Genomic DNA, 14,820 nt, shown 5'->3' with positions numbered 1-14,820 from the left:
AAAAAATGCCAGCCCAGGCTATTATACCCAGCAAAATTCTCAATTATTATAGATGGAGAAGCCAAGATATTCCATGACAAAAACAAATTTATACAATATCTTTCCACAATTCCAGACCTATAAAGTATAATAGATGGAAAACTCCAACACAAGGAGGGAAACTATACCCTAGAAAAGGCCAGAAAGCAATGTTCTTTCAACAAACCCAAAAGAAGATAGCCACACAAACATAATTCCTCCTCTAATAACAAAAATAACAGGAAGCAACAATCACTATTCAATAATACCTATTAACATTGATGGACTTAATTCCCCAGTATAAACACATGGACTAAAAGACTGGACACATAAACAGGACCCAATATTTTTCTGCATACAGGAATTGCACCTCAGTGAAAAAGACAGATATTACCTCAGAGTAAAGGGCTGGAAAAAAAATTTCCAAACAAACAGTCCCAAGAAACAATCTAGAGTAGACATTCTAATATGAAAGAAAATCAACTTTCAACCAAAAGTTATCAAAAATAATAAGGAAGGACATTTCATACTCTTCAAAGGAAAAATCTACCAAGAAAAACTCTCAATTCTGAACATTTATGCTCCAAATGCAAAGGCACCCATATTTATAAAAGAAACTTTACTAAAACTCAAAACACACATTACACTTAACACAAAATAGTAGGAGATTTCAACTCCACACTCTCAGCAATGGACAGATCATGGAAACAGATACTAAACAGAGACACAGTGAAACTAACAGAAGTTATGGACCAAATGGAATAATCAGATATATATAGAACATTTCATCCTAAAACAAAAAAAATATAAAAACAAAAAATATATACCTTCTTCTCAGGACCTCATGGTACCTTCTCCAAAATTGACTATATAATTGGTCACAAAAGAGATCTCAACAGATACAAGAAGTTTGAAATAATTTTATGCATCCTATCAGATCACCAAGGAGTAAGGCTGGTCTTCAATAACAACAAGATCAATACAAAGTCCCCATAAACATGAAAATTGAACATCACTCTAATCAATGATAACTTGGTCAAGGGAGAAATAAAGAAAGAAATTAAAGACTTTTTAGAACTTAATGAAAATGAAGCCAACACATAACCAAACTTATGGGATACAGTGAAAGCATTCCTAAGAGGAAAACTCATAGTTCTGAGTGCCTCCAAAAAGAGACTGAAGAGAGCATATGTAAGATTCCAGTAACCTCTTTGTACCTTGTGGGTATGTCACCCAACTTCCTTATTGTCTTCTGTATAAAAAGTTTGATGCTTGATTTGACAAAATACATTCAGATTCTACACAACCTCTCCTGTGTGCATCTGTCTGTCAATCCATCCGACACTTTGCCCACCCTAGACAAGAGACCCGTTCCACGCAGACAAAGGGGCCCAGCTGGTCTGCAGCACCCCCCTCCAAAAAGAAAAAAAACTGTCTATAGCAGAGCAGAACACAGTGAGGGAGCATGAGCAAGGAGGAGAGGAAGATTAGGGACCCTAAGGGGTTTTCCAGTCCCACAACTTCCTTACAGCTACCCTCCTTCCTGGATTCAAGACTAGGCCAAGTTCCATTCTCTACCTGCAGGGACATTCCTAAGTAAAAACTTCTCAGAATGTACTGACTGATTGTTACTGGATCCTCTAAAAAGCCCAGGTAGAATTTAAATGTATGTCATGATTGCTAGCCAATAGATTTTAAGGTCAATATGCTTAGCTAATAAGTTTGAACTGTATCTTTCCTGATGAAACCTGTGCCTATAAAAAAAAAGTATTAAAAACTCCTTTTAATAGCCATTCTGGGTTTCCTTCTTTAAAAAAAAATATTAGATATTTTCTTTATTTACATTTCAAATGTTATCCCTTTTCTTGGTTTCCCTTCAGAAAACCTCTATTCCATCCTCCCTCCCCCTGATCACCAACCCACCCAATCCTGCTTCTCTGTCATGACATTTCCCTACACTGGGGTATAGATCCTTCACAGGACCAAGGACCTCTCCTCTATTTGATGTCCCACAAGGCCATCCTTTGCTACATAAGCAGCTAGAGCCATAGGTCCCTCCATGTGTGCTCTTTGGTTGGTGGTTTAGTCCCTGGGAGCTCTGGGGGTACTGGTTGGTTCATATTGTTGTTCGTCCTATGGGTCTGCAAAATCCTTCAGCTCCTTGGATCCTTTCTCTAGCTCCTCCACTGGGGACCCTCTGCTCCATCCAATGGTTGGCTAAGTGCATCCACCTCTTTATTTGTCAGGCAATCATAGAGCCTCTTGGGAGACAGCTATATCACTTTTTTTATCTTAGCCATTCTGATTCGTATGAGGTAGAATCTCTGGGTTGTTTTGATTTGCATTTCCCTAAGGATGTTGAACATTTCTTTAGGTGCTTCTCAGCCATTTCGGATTCCTCAATTGAGAATCCTTTATTTAGCTCTGTACCCCATTTTTAATAGGGTTATTTGTTTCTCAGGAGTCTAACTTCTTGAGTTTTTTGTATATATTGGATATTAGCCCTCTATCAGATGTAGGGTTGTTTTTTTTTTTAGTAACTCGTCTTGAGGGACTAATTGAAAGTCGACTCTGACATGCAGGAAAATAAACCTCTTGCTTTTGCATGGATCTGCTTCTCAGTGTCTCACTGGGGGCATCTCCAAGTAAGCATCACTGAGTGAAGGCCTGGGTCTTACAGGAGACAGCAATCTAAAAAGCTGTCTCAAACAGACTACAGAGCCAAAAAAGAGGTTTTTTTTCTCTTTTTCCTTAAATCCAATCTTATGAAGATGATAATTACCTTTCAAGAGGAAATGAATAAATTTCTGAAGGACACATAGGAAAATGCAATTATACAGGTGAATAGAGCTGTTCAAGATATGAAAGGGAAAAAAAAACAAGAATGAAAACACACTGAGGCAATTCCGGATATGAAAAAACTAGGGAAGAGAACAGAAACTACAGACATAACCATTACTGCAACCACCACTAACAGCAACAACAATAAAAGGGACAAAAGAGAGAATTTCAGGCTTAGAACATGTGATAGAAAAAATTGATACATCAGTCAAGAAAATATTAAATATAAGATGTTTCTGACATGAAGCATTCAGGATATCTGGGATACTATACAAAGGCCAAATCTAAGAATAATAATAGGAGAAGATTCCCAGCTCAAATGCCCAGAAAATATTTTCAACATAATCATAGAAGAAAAATTTCCTAACCTAAAAAACAAATGCCTATGAATATACAAGAAACTTAGAGAACATTAAACAGATTGAATCAAAAATTTTTCCTGGCACATAATAATCAAAAAGTAAACACATAGAGCAAAGAAAGAATATTAAAAGCTGCAAGAGAGATCTTTCCATCTTCTGAGATCTTCAATTTCTTTCTTCAGAGACTTGAAGTTCTTATCATACAGATCTTTCACTTCCTTAGTTAGAGTCACACCAAGGTATTTTATATTATTAGTGAATATTTGTGAAGGGTATTTTTTCCCTAATTTCTTTCTCTGCCCGTTTATCCTTTGTGTAGAGAAAGGCCACTCATTTGTTTGAGTTAATTTTATATCCAGCTACTACACTGAAGCTATTTATCAGGTTCTGAGTTCTCTGGTGGAATTTTTAGGTTAATTTAAGCGTACTATCATGTCATCTGCAAATAGTGATATTTTGACTTCTTCCTTTCCAATTTGTATCCCCTTGATCTCCTTTGGTTGCCTAATTGCTCAGGCTAGGACTTCGAGTACTATATTGAATAGGTAGGGAGAGGGTGGACAGCCTTGTCTAGTGCCTTATTTTGGTGGGATTGCTTCAAGTTTCTCTCCATTTAGTTTGATGTTGGCTACTGGTTTGCAGTATATTGCTTTTATTATGTTTAGGTATGTGCCTTGAAATCCTGATCTTCCCAAGGCTTTTATCATAAAGAGGTGTTAGATTTTGTCAAATGCTTTCTCAAAATAACGAGATGGTCATATGGTTTTTGTCTTTGAGTTTGTTTATATAGTAGATTATGTTTATGGATTTCCATATATTAAACCATCCCTCCATCCCTGGGATGTAGCCTACTTGGTCATGATGATTGTTTTGATGTGTTCTTGGATTCGGTTTGTGAGGACACTATTGTCAAGATTTTGCTGACAGGACCCTAATATAGTTGTCTCCTGTGAGGTTATGCCAGTGCCTGGCAAATTCAGAAGTGGATGCTCACAATCATCTATTGGGTGGAGCACAGGGCCCCCCAATGGAGGAGCTAGAGAAAGTACCTAAGGAGTTGAAGGGGCCTGAAACCCTATAGGAGGAACAACAATATTAACTAACCAGTACCACCAGAGCTCATGTCTCGGCCATCATTGGGAAGATAGGCCCCTTGGTCTTGCAAACTTGATATTTTCTAGTACAGGGGAATGCCAGGGACAGGAAGAGGGAGTGGGTGGGTTGGGGAGCAGGACGGAGTGAGGGTATAGGGGACTTTTGGGATAGCATTTGAAATGCAAATGAAGAAAATATACAAAAATTGTTTTAAAAAAAGCTGCAAGAGTAAAAGTTCAAGTAACATATAAAGACAGATCTATCAGAATTACACCTGACTTCTCAACAGACTCTAAAAGCCAAAGGATCCTGGACAGACATCTTACAAACCGTAAGAGACCATAGATGTCAGCCCAGTCTACTCTACACAGCAAAATGTTCAATCATTATTGATGGAGAAAACATGATATTCCTTGACAAATTCAAATGTAACACTATCTATCCACAAATCCAACCCTACAGTTGTTACTAGAAGAAAAAGCCCAACCCAAGGGAATAAGCAACACTCAAGAAAATACAGGAAATAAATAATTTCACTCCAGTAAATTACACAGACACACACACACACACACCATAAAATAACAGTTACTAACAATTATTTTCATTAATTTCTCTCAACATCAATCAATTAAATTCCCCAAGAAAAAAAAAACAAACAGAATTAATATAAAAACAATGTCCATTAATCTTCTTTATTCAGGATATATATGATAATATTAAGACATCAACTTTACTTCAGAGGAAAGGGCTAGAAAACGATTATCTAAGCTAAGAGACACAAGACACAAGCTTGAGTAGCCATTCTAATATTGAATAAAATAAACATTCAACCAAAATTAATTAATGGAGATGAAAAACATTACTTTATACGCATCAAAGAAAAAATAGACAAAGATGACATCTCAATTCTGAATATTTATCCCCCCAATGCAAGAGCACCCACATATTTAAAAGAAACATTACTTAATTACACACTAAAGCCCACATATTAGTAGTGGAAGAGTTCAATACACCACTCTCAATGAAGGATAGGTCTAAAACTAAATAAAATAATGGAATGAATTACATCATAACTCAAATGGATATAAAAGATATCTACACAACATTTCATCCAATCCCAAAGAATATTACTCCTTCTTAGCATATTCCTGAACATTCCCCAAATCTGATTGTAAACTAAGTAGAAAAGCAAGATTCAACACATACAAGCAAATTGAAATAACACACTGTGTCTTATCAGACCACCATGTATTAAAGCTGAACAACAACAACAACACAAAGTCTACAAATTGATTGTAACAGAACAACTTTCTTCTCAGTGACTACTGGGTCAAGGAAGAAATAAAGAAATTAAAGAATACAATGAAAATGAAAGCATAATATACCCAAACTTGTGGTGCACAATGAAAGCAGCGCTAAAAGGAAAGTTCATACCACTAAGTTCCTTCTTAAAGACACTAGTGAGAGCTTATAAGTAGTGATTTTCCAGCATACCGGAAAGCTGTAGAAGAAAAAGTAGCAAACACCCAAGAAGAGTAGACAGTAGGAAGGAATAAAACTCAGGGCTAAAACTAATGAAATAGAAACAAAGAGAATAGTACAAAAAAGCAAAGTTGGATTGGTTCTTTGAGAAAATCAACAAGGTAGGCAAGCTTTTACCCAAATTAACTAAAAGGCACAGACAGTATTAAAATTAACAAAATGAGAAATAAAAATAGTGATTATATATATAAAACAAACACCGAGGAAACCAAAGGAATCATTTGATCTTACTACAAAAACCTATAGGTCACAAAATTGGAAAATCTAAACGAAATGGATAATTTTCTTGAGAGATACTACTAATCAAAGCTACGTTTTGTGGCCCTGTGCCAAATTAATTAAATGATTAATTAGTTTGCTTCTTTTTTGTTATTGTTGTTGTATAAAATAGGGCAGCAAAGGGTTAACAAGAAAAATAAACTAGGGATAAAATATTAAAAAAGTATGCATGACACAAAGCTAACTCTTAACTACTGACATTGAGAGAAGGTCCCTGACAGAGTTTGCTGCATACACTACTATGAAGATGCACAGATATGGGCAGCAGAGTGAGCCTGTTCATTCCTAAACCCTCCAAAGAACATGACCTTATCCTCCATATCATATTATCTCTTTACACTGCCTCTTGGTTCTCCAAAATCTGTGAATGTGATTTCAATAGTATTTTAAAAAATAATTATATATATAATTATTATATATATATATATGTATATTGTAGCTCTTTTCAGGCTCACCAGAACTGGGTATTGGATCCTATTTCAGATGTTTGTGAGCCACCATGTGGTTGCTGGGAAATGAATTCAAGATTTCATTTTCACAAATAATATATATATATATATATATTATTATATATATACATATTACATAATATTTTATATATACAAGCATCACATCTTATGTTTTTTTTTTTTTTTTTTTTTTTGGTTTTTCGAGACAGGGTTTCTCTGTGTAGCCTTGGCTGTCCTGGAACTCACTTTGTAGACCAGGCTGGCCTCGAACTCAGAAATCCGCCTGCCTCTGCCTCCCGAGTGCTGGGATTAAAGGCGTGCGCCACCACGCCCGGCTCACATCTTATGTTTTTTATCTGTATCTCTCAAGCACTTTGTACTGTATAATATACTAGCTATTCATGTAGCTATTGTAACATAGTTTACAGTAAAGTGTACTCTCCACATGCTTCTAGTAACAGAATTTTAAAATTTTTGTCTTTTGAGGCGCTATGAAAGTCTTTACATAGGATTGGTGAATACAATATTTTCTTTTAATTTGTGTAGCTGTTTTATATTCTGCACCAGCTCAGATATCATGCTATTTCCCATGATATTTTATTTAAAAAGAGGAAGAGTGTTTATTCAGAATGTAATTAACAATTAGGACTATATTGCTGAGTTTGATGCTGAGGGCTGGCAGAACAGCTCCCTGCTGTACACTTTTAGAAAAGCGTAGTTTATTGATGGATGGCATTTGACATGGCAGCAAAATACAGAGAACCAAAGATCACAAAATTCCCATAAGTTGATTATTTGTTTTGAGATGTGGTCTTGCTAAGTCACCTTGATGATATGACAGACACTAACTTACCTTTTTGACATCCAATGCATGGGAGTGCACCTTACCCCGCCTCCTGAGAGCTGGATTTATGAAAATCTGTTCTACAAGGCCCAGTGAGGATTCTTTTTTTTTTTAATTTCTTACTTTTAAGTTTGATTTAGATTGTGTTAGCAAGTGACATAACAAAAGGCTATTGTGTTCACTGAATGTTTGCTTAGATTTCAGTAGTATATTTACCTTGAAGCAAATGGGCCCCTTTGTCACATAACAGGCAAAGACAAGGTCACATAATCTTCATAAATTAAAAACATATGTATCTCTGAATTTAAAGAAAACCTTTTTAATGCACTTTAAAAACAATCAAAATGTATTAAAAAGCCGTTGCACATCAAGAAATGAGTATTTTATTCTGACTCATCTCATCTGCTGAAATTGTCTTTAATGTATTTTCCTTAACTATTCTTAAAATATGGTTCACCGGTTTTATGTTTATTTTCCTTGCTCTCACTTCATTAACATAGCCATCCATTCTTACTTGACATTATATTTCCATTTTAAAAAGCCATTAGTTATTTGCCCTCTTCTACCTACCTCTTAAAAAATATTTGAAAGAGCTTACTCCTTTAGGCATCCAATTTAATAAAAGTTCTCTATGATTCTCTTTGGAGGAGTGTATTAAATCTAAATCTTATTTGATGTATTGTTAGATTATATGCAAATACCCAGAAACCACTTTGGATGTTATTATGCAATGCAAGATATTGACATTTAGATACAGTCATGTACCTTTGCTTTGTAGTTCAGGAAACTCATAAGCAGCTTGTAATATCCATGCACTTTTGGATGAAACATTTCCTTTCCCTGCAAGTATGTTGATCTGCATAAATACAAAAGCCAGTTACTTGGACTTCTAGTTTTAAAATTTTAGTGACTATGCATAGGGAGCATTAGAAATGTTACCAGCAACTGTATTCAGATCCATTGTTGGAAAGGGAATGAGAAATGTTCACTTTTGATAAATTGTCTTGTCTTCAGACTTGAGAATCAGGGTCAAGCATGATCTCAAGAGGATTCCAGGTATAAATTATGTCTGAGATTCAAACACAAGTTTGGCCACAAAAAGCTAAATTTTATTAAAGAGCAAATAAAAAGAAATAGCAGCTATTATGTTGGAATTGTGGCAATTTATTAAATCAAGTTAGTGAAAATACCATGAAATTATTGCAAACCCAAAGGACACAAAAGCAATTTAAAGAGCCAGGTTGGAAGAGCTGCCTCTGGAAATTGGGTTTGCAAAGAAATCAAAACAGAACTAGAATGGATTCTGCCTTGCTGTCAGAATCAAACCAAATAAAGAAAACAAATAATTAAGCTGAAAGTGAAGGGGAGGTTTCCGAAGAGAAGTGAAGAGATATTAATGAACAGATTGGACATGTGTGAAAAAGAAAATGAGATATTGATGGTGAGAATGTATGCATAGAGAATAGAATGGACATGCCCACATTGAACTGTTTGCCAAGAGAACATAAAACAGTGTGTCTTAATTATTGATGTGTTCAGAATTAAAGATAGAGCAGCACCCCAGAAAGCTCTTTTGACACATTCACAAAGCTCATGATCTTAGACTTAAGAGTTTATTTACACCAGATTTGCTTATCCAATTTTCAGTAGAAAATTTACATGCCTGGATTCTTCCCTAGAGAATTTCAATGAAGTACCCTAACAGTACAAAGTTGAAGCCCAGTTATTTTTGGTACAAAGTTAATAATTCTAGAACATGTTATTATTTTAGTGATAAACTTTGGATTGTATTTGTATTCATAGCCTATCACTCTGGTGCCTCTGATCCTTTGATTTGGTATTTAGTTTACTAGCCCTTGTTAGGAAACTTAAATATGCCAAAGGAATGCATTTTCGGGGGGAGGGTTTTTAAAATATAATATGTAATATATGACAGTGTAGAGTTATTGTTATAATTGCTTTATTTCATATCATTTAAACAGTTCAACATTATATGTACAAGCGAGTTAGCACTGAACTTAAAGTATGATTGATGTCATAAATCTACTAACATACTATAGGGAAACCAAAAGCTTGAAGTATCTTCTTAACCCTCAGTTTTCCCTGAGTTCTTCTCAAAATTAGTTCATATCAGGAAGCACAACTTTTATCTTTTCTTTAGGTTTCAGTACACTACTCATTTAACTACAGCTTACTTCTGAGTCAGGCTGGCATCAAATTTTTTAACAGAAGATGGAGATGATTAACAATCACTGTTGTCTAAACACTATAAAATCTGAGTATTATTTTTACTTAACAGTGGAGAAGTAATATACTTATACAAATTATCTGTTCAAAACATGTTGGCTTACTAGCTGAACATTTTGCCTTGGTAAGCTAGATTGTGTAAATGTCTTTACTTCTGAGTTTGTATTACATAACAAGAAAGGCACATGGAATTAGCCAGACTGAAGAATAGGAACTGGCTTTGCTCATATATTCCTATGACACTAACTTGTCAGCAATTCTTAGGAAATAGTGCCTCTTTGGGAGCTTTATAGTCCAAACTGGATTCTGCAAAGTTCCAACAGATACCAAATGATACCAAATACTTTAAAAACAACCAGTGGGCAGTGTGGACAATCACACCCTTGGTAGTGTCTGAGGAGCAGCCAACCTTGGCAGCATTATCACTGTTGAGTGAGTGGAAGGAGAGGAACCCGAAGTTTCCATGTCTCATTTATTGGATACTTTGACTTTGGTGTTATTAGTGGACCCTGGAAATTTTGAATTGAATTTTCTTGAACAACCGAAAATTAGAAATATTATAACTAAATGTGGAGAGATTACAACTTTAAAAGCATTGAAATACAAACAAAAGACTATTATGAACAATTATAAATTGAAAATAGAGAGTGACAAAACTACTCAAAAATCCAATAAATAGAAATTGAAACACAAAAGTATAGAAACTCTAATGAAGAAAGGAATAATAAACACCCCTCAACAAATAAACCTTTAAGACCAGATGAGTGAATTTTCATATATGTTTAAAACAGTTGCATCAATCTTTAGATAATCTTCCAAATACTGAGTGGAAGGAGCAATTCCAAGCTCTTTAGGCCAACATTGCTAATAATAAATATATTAAAGTAACACCTGGACATAAATTATAGAAAATGAAGTTCTGATTCATAAACTCTGAAAAAAAAAAACACAGCAAATATTAACAAATAGAATTCACTTGGGCCTTCTTTTTTTTAACTTCTTTGGATCTGTGGGGTGTATCATCTTTCATGGTTAATATTCACTTGTCAGTAAGTACATATTATGCATGTTCTTTTGGGTCTGGATTACCTCACTCAGATGATCTTTTCTAATTCCATCCATTTCCCTGCAAAATTCTGGATGCCATTATTATTATTTTTAAACTAAAATCTTTGTGGGGGGGCTTCTTATCTAACCATCACCTCTTTTGTTAATTTTTCCTCTTATTACTAGTAATCATTCTATCCATTTACATCTCAAATGATACCCCACTTTGCAGTCACCCCCTCTGCCAACCCTCCTTCCCATATATCCCACTCCCAGGTTACCCCTCTGGCAACCTCCCATCCCACATCTGCCCTCTCCCTCCCTCTTTCCTGTATGAGATTTACTGTATCTAGTTTTACGTTGAGGTTCTTGATCCACTTGGACTTCAGTTTTGTTCAGGGTTTAAAATATGGGTATCTTTGCTTTCTTCCAAATACAGACATCCAGCTAGACCAGCACCATTTGTTGAAGAAGCTTTCTTTTTCCATTGCATGGTTTTGGCTTCATTGTAAAGAATCAAGTGTCCATAGGTGGGTGGGTTTTTTTCTGGTTCTTCACTTTGATTCCTTTGACCAAACTGTCTGTTTCCTTACCAATACCTTGAAATTTTTATCATTATTGCTCTGCAGTACTACTTTGTGAGGTCCTTAATCTCTTTTTCTTGCCTTATGGCTCTAGCTAGAACTTCAATTACTGTATGGAATAGCTTGGCAGAGAGTGGACACAAATGTCATGTCCCTGATTTTAGTGAGATTGTTCCAAGATTCTCTCGATGTAGTTTGATGTTGGCAATTGTATTGCTGTACATTGTTTTTATTATGTTTAGGTATGTGACTTGAATCTCTGATTTATCCAAGACCTTTTAAGATAAAGGGGTGCTGGAATTTTTCAAAGGCTTTACAGCATCTAATGAGATGATCATATGTTTTTATTTCAATTTCAGTTTGTTTATAAAACATTCTTAAGAAATTTGAACATGTTTGAATTTCTTACACTTCAGTTTTCAAGGCATAAGGCAAAAATCCTCAGGATCACAGCAGTGTGCTGCTAATACAAATCAAGGCAGGGATGGAACAATGGAGAGTGCTCAGAAAGAAATCCTACCACATATGGTCAATTTTATGACTTGGAAAAAGCACATAAAATGTTGAAAAAGTTAGATATTCACACTCACAGGAATGAAATTAGACTCCAACTTTGTATTCTACATGAAATTAAGTAAGAGTACACTAAAAATATAAATTCAAGACATAAAACTATTAACCTCCCCTAAAAAGGGGGAAAGTATTATTTATCATTGACTTTGGAAAAGATGGGTTTTTTTTGAAATGACACCAAAATAATTCGAAAATTAAAGTAAAATAAAAGCTCAAGTCTAAGTGGATCAAACACCTCCACATAAAACCAGAGGCACTGAAATTTATAGAGGAGAAAGTGGGGAAAAGCCTTAAAGATAATGGACACAGGGCAAAATTCCAGAACGGAACAGCAATGGCTTGTGTTGTAAGATCAAGAATTGACAAATGGGACCTCATAAAATTGCAAAGCTTCTGTCAGGCAAAAGATAATGTTAATAAGGCAAAAAGGCCACCAACAGATTGGGAAAGGATTTTTACCAATCCTAAAGCTGATAAGGGACTAATTTCCAAAATATACAAAGAACTCAAGAAGCTGGACTCCAGAAATTCAAATAACCCCATTAAAAATGGGGTAGAGAACTAAACAAATAATTCTCAACTGAGGAATAGCGAAGGGCTGAGAGCACTTCAAAAAATGTTCAATGTGATTAATTATCAGGGAAATGCAAATCAAAACAACCTTGAGATTCCCCCTCACACCAGTCAGAATGGCTAAGATCAAAAATTCAGGTGGTGCTCGCTTCGGCAGCACATATACTAAAATTGGAACGATACAGAGAAGATTAGCATGGCCCCTGCGCAAGGATGACACGCAAATTCGTGAAGCGTTCCATATTTTTACAAAATTATAGAAGAAAACTTCCCAAATCTAAAGAAAGAGATGCCCATGAACATACAAGAAGCCTACAGAACTCCAAATAGACTGGACCAGAAAAGAAATACCTCCCGACACATAATAATCAGAGCAACAAATGCTCTAAATAAAGATAGAATACTAAAAGCAGTAAGAGAAAAAGGCCAAGTAACATATAAAGGCAAGCCTATCAGAATTACACCAGATTTTTCACCAGAGACTATGAAAGCCAGAAGATCCTGGACGGATGTTATACAGACACTAAAAGAACACAAATTCCAGCCCAGGCTACTATACCCAGCCAAACTCTCAATTAACATAGATGGAGAAACCAAAGTATTCCACGACAAAACCAAATTCACACATTATCTCTCCACGAATCCAGCCCTTCAAAGGATAATAACAGAAAAAAACCAATACAAGGACAGGAACCACGCCCTAGAAACAACAAGAAGGTAATCCCTCAACAAACCTAAAAGAAGACAGCCACAAGAACAAAATGCCAACTTTAACAACAAAAATAACAGGAAACAACAATTACTTTTCCTTAATATCTCTTAATATCAATGGACTCAACTCCCCGATAAAAAGACATAGACTAACAAACTGGCTACACAAACAAGACCCAACATTTTGCTGCTTACAGGAAACTCATCTCAGAGAAAAGGATAGACACTACCTCAGAATGAAAGGCTGGAAAACAATTTTCCAAGCAAATGGCATGAAGAAACAAGCTGGAGTAGCCATTCTAATATCTGATAAGATTGACTTCCAACCCAAAGTCATTAAAAAAGACAGGGAGGGACACTTCATACTCATCAAAGGTAAAATCCTCCAAGAGGAACTATCAATCCTGAATATCTATGCTCCAAATACAAAGGCAGCCACATTCATTAAAGAAACTTTAGTAAAGCTCAAAGCACACATTGCACCTCATACAATAATAGTGGGAGACTTCAACACACCACTTTCACCAATGGACAGATCATGGAAACAGAAACTAAACAGGGACACAGTGAAACTAAGAGAAATTATGAATCAAATGGATCTGGCAGATATCTACAGAACATTCTATCCTAAAACAAAAGGATATACCTTCTTCTCAGCACCTCATGGTACCTTCTCCAAAATTGACCACATAATTGGTCACAAAGCAGGCCTCAACAGATATAAAAATATTGAAATTGTCCCATGCATCCTATTAGATCACCATGGACTAAGGCTGATCTTCAATAACAAAATAAATAATAGAAAGCCAACCTTCACGTGGAAACTGAACAACACTCTTCTCAATGATACCTTGGTCAAGGAAGGAATAAAGAAAGAAATTAAGGACTTTTTAGAGTTCAATGAAAATGAAGCCACAACATACCCAAACTTATGGGACGCAATGAAAGCATTTCTAAGAGGAAAACTCATAGCTATGAGTGCCTCCAAAAGGAAACTAGAGAGAGCACACATTAGCAGCTTGACAACACACCTAAAAGCACTAGAACAAAAGGAAGCAAATTCACCCAAGAGGAGTAGACAGCAGGAAATAATCAAACTCAGGGGTGAAATCAACCAAGTGGAAACAAGAAAAACTATTCAAAGAATCAACCAATCAAGGAGCTGGTTCTTTGAGAAAATCAACAAGATAGATAAACCCTTAGCCAGACTCACTAGAGGGCACAGGGAAAGCATCCTAATTAACAAAATCAGAAATGAAAAAGGAGACATAACAACAGATCCTGAAGACATCCAAAACACCATCAGATCCTTCTACCAAAGGCTATACTCAACAAAACTGGAGAACCTGGATGAAATGGAGAAGTTCCTAGACAGATACCAGGTACCAAAGTTGAATCAAGATCAGGTTAATGATCTAAACAGCCCTATATCCCCCAAAGAAATAGAAGCAGTCATTAATAGTCTCCCAACTAAAAAAAGCCCAGGACCAGATGGGTTTAGTGCAGAGTTCTATCAGACCTTCAAAGAAGATCTAATCCCAGTTCTTCACAAACTATTCCACAAAATAGAAACAGAAGGTACTCTACCCAACTCATTCTATGAAGCCACAATTACTCTGATACCTAAACCACAAAAAGACCCAACAAAGATAGAA

The 14,820-nt window shown here is 35.6% G+C and overlaps 1 non-coding gene across 1 annotated transcript; it reads left to right on the top strand.

The window, feature by feature from the left end:
* The first annotated feature begins 12,595 nt into the window (after positions 1 to 12,595).
* On the top strand, positions 12,596 to 12,702 carry LOC115031067 (U6 spliceosomal RNA). Its single transcript, XR_003836632.1, has one exon. It is a non-coding gene; the product is annotated as a U6 spliceosomal RNA (small nuclear RNA).
* Positions 12,703 to 14,820: the final 2,118 nt, after the last annotated feature.

This window comes from Mus caroli, unplaced genomic scaffold (genome assembly GCF_978045245.1).
Source record: "Mus caroli unplaced genomic scaffold, Mus_caroli_1 scaffold_6, whole genome shotgun sequence".
NCBI classification, from domain to species: domain Eukaryota; kingdom Metazoa; phylum Chordata; class Mammalia; order Rodentia; family Muridae; genus Mus; species Mus caroli.
Note: the sequence above shows the minus strand (reverse complement) of the source record. Positions and strands in the feature narration are given on the sequence as shown.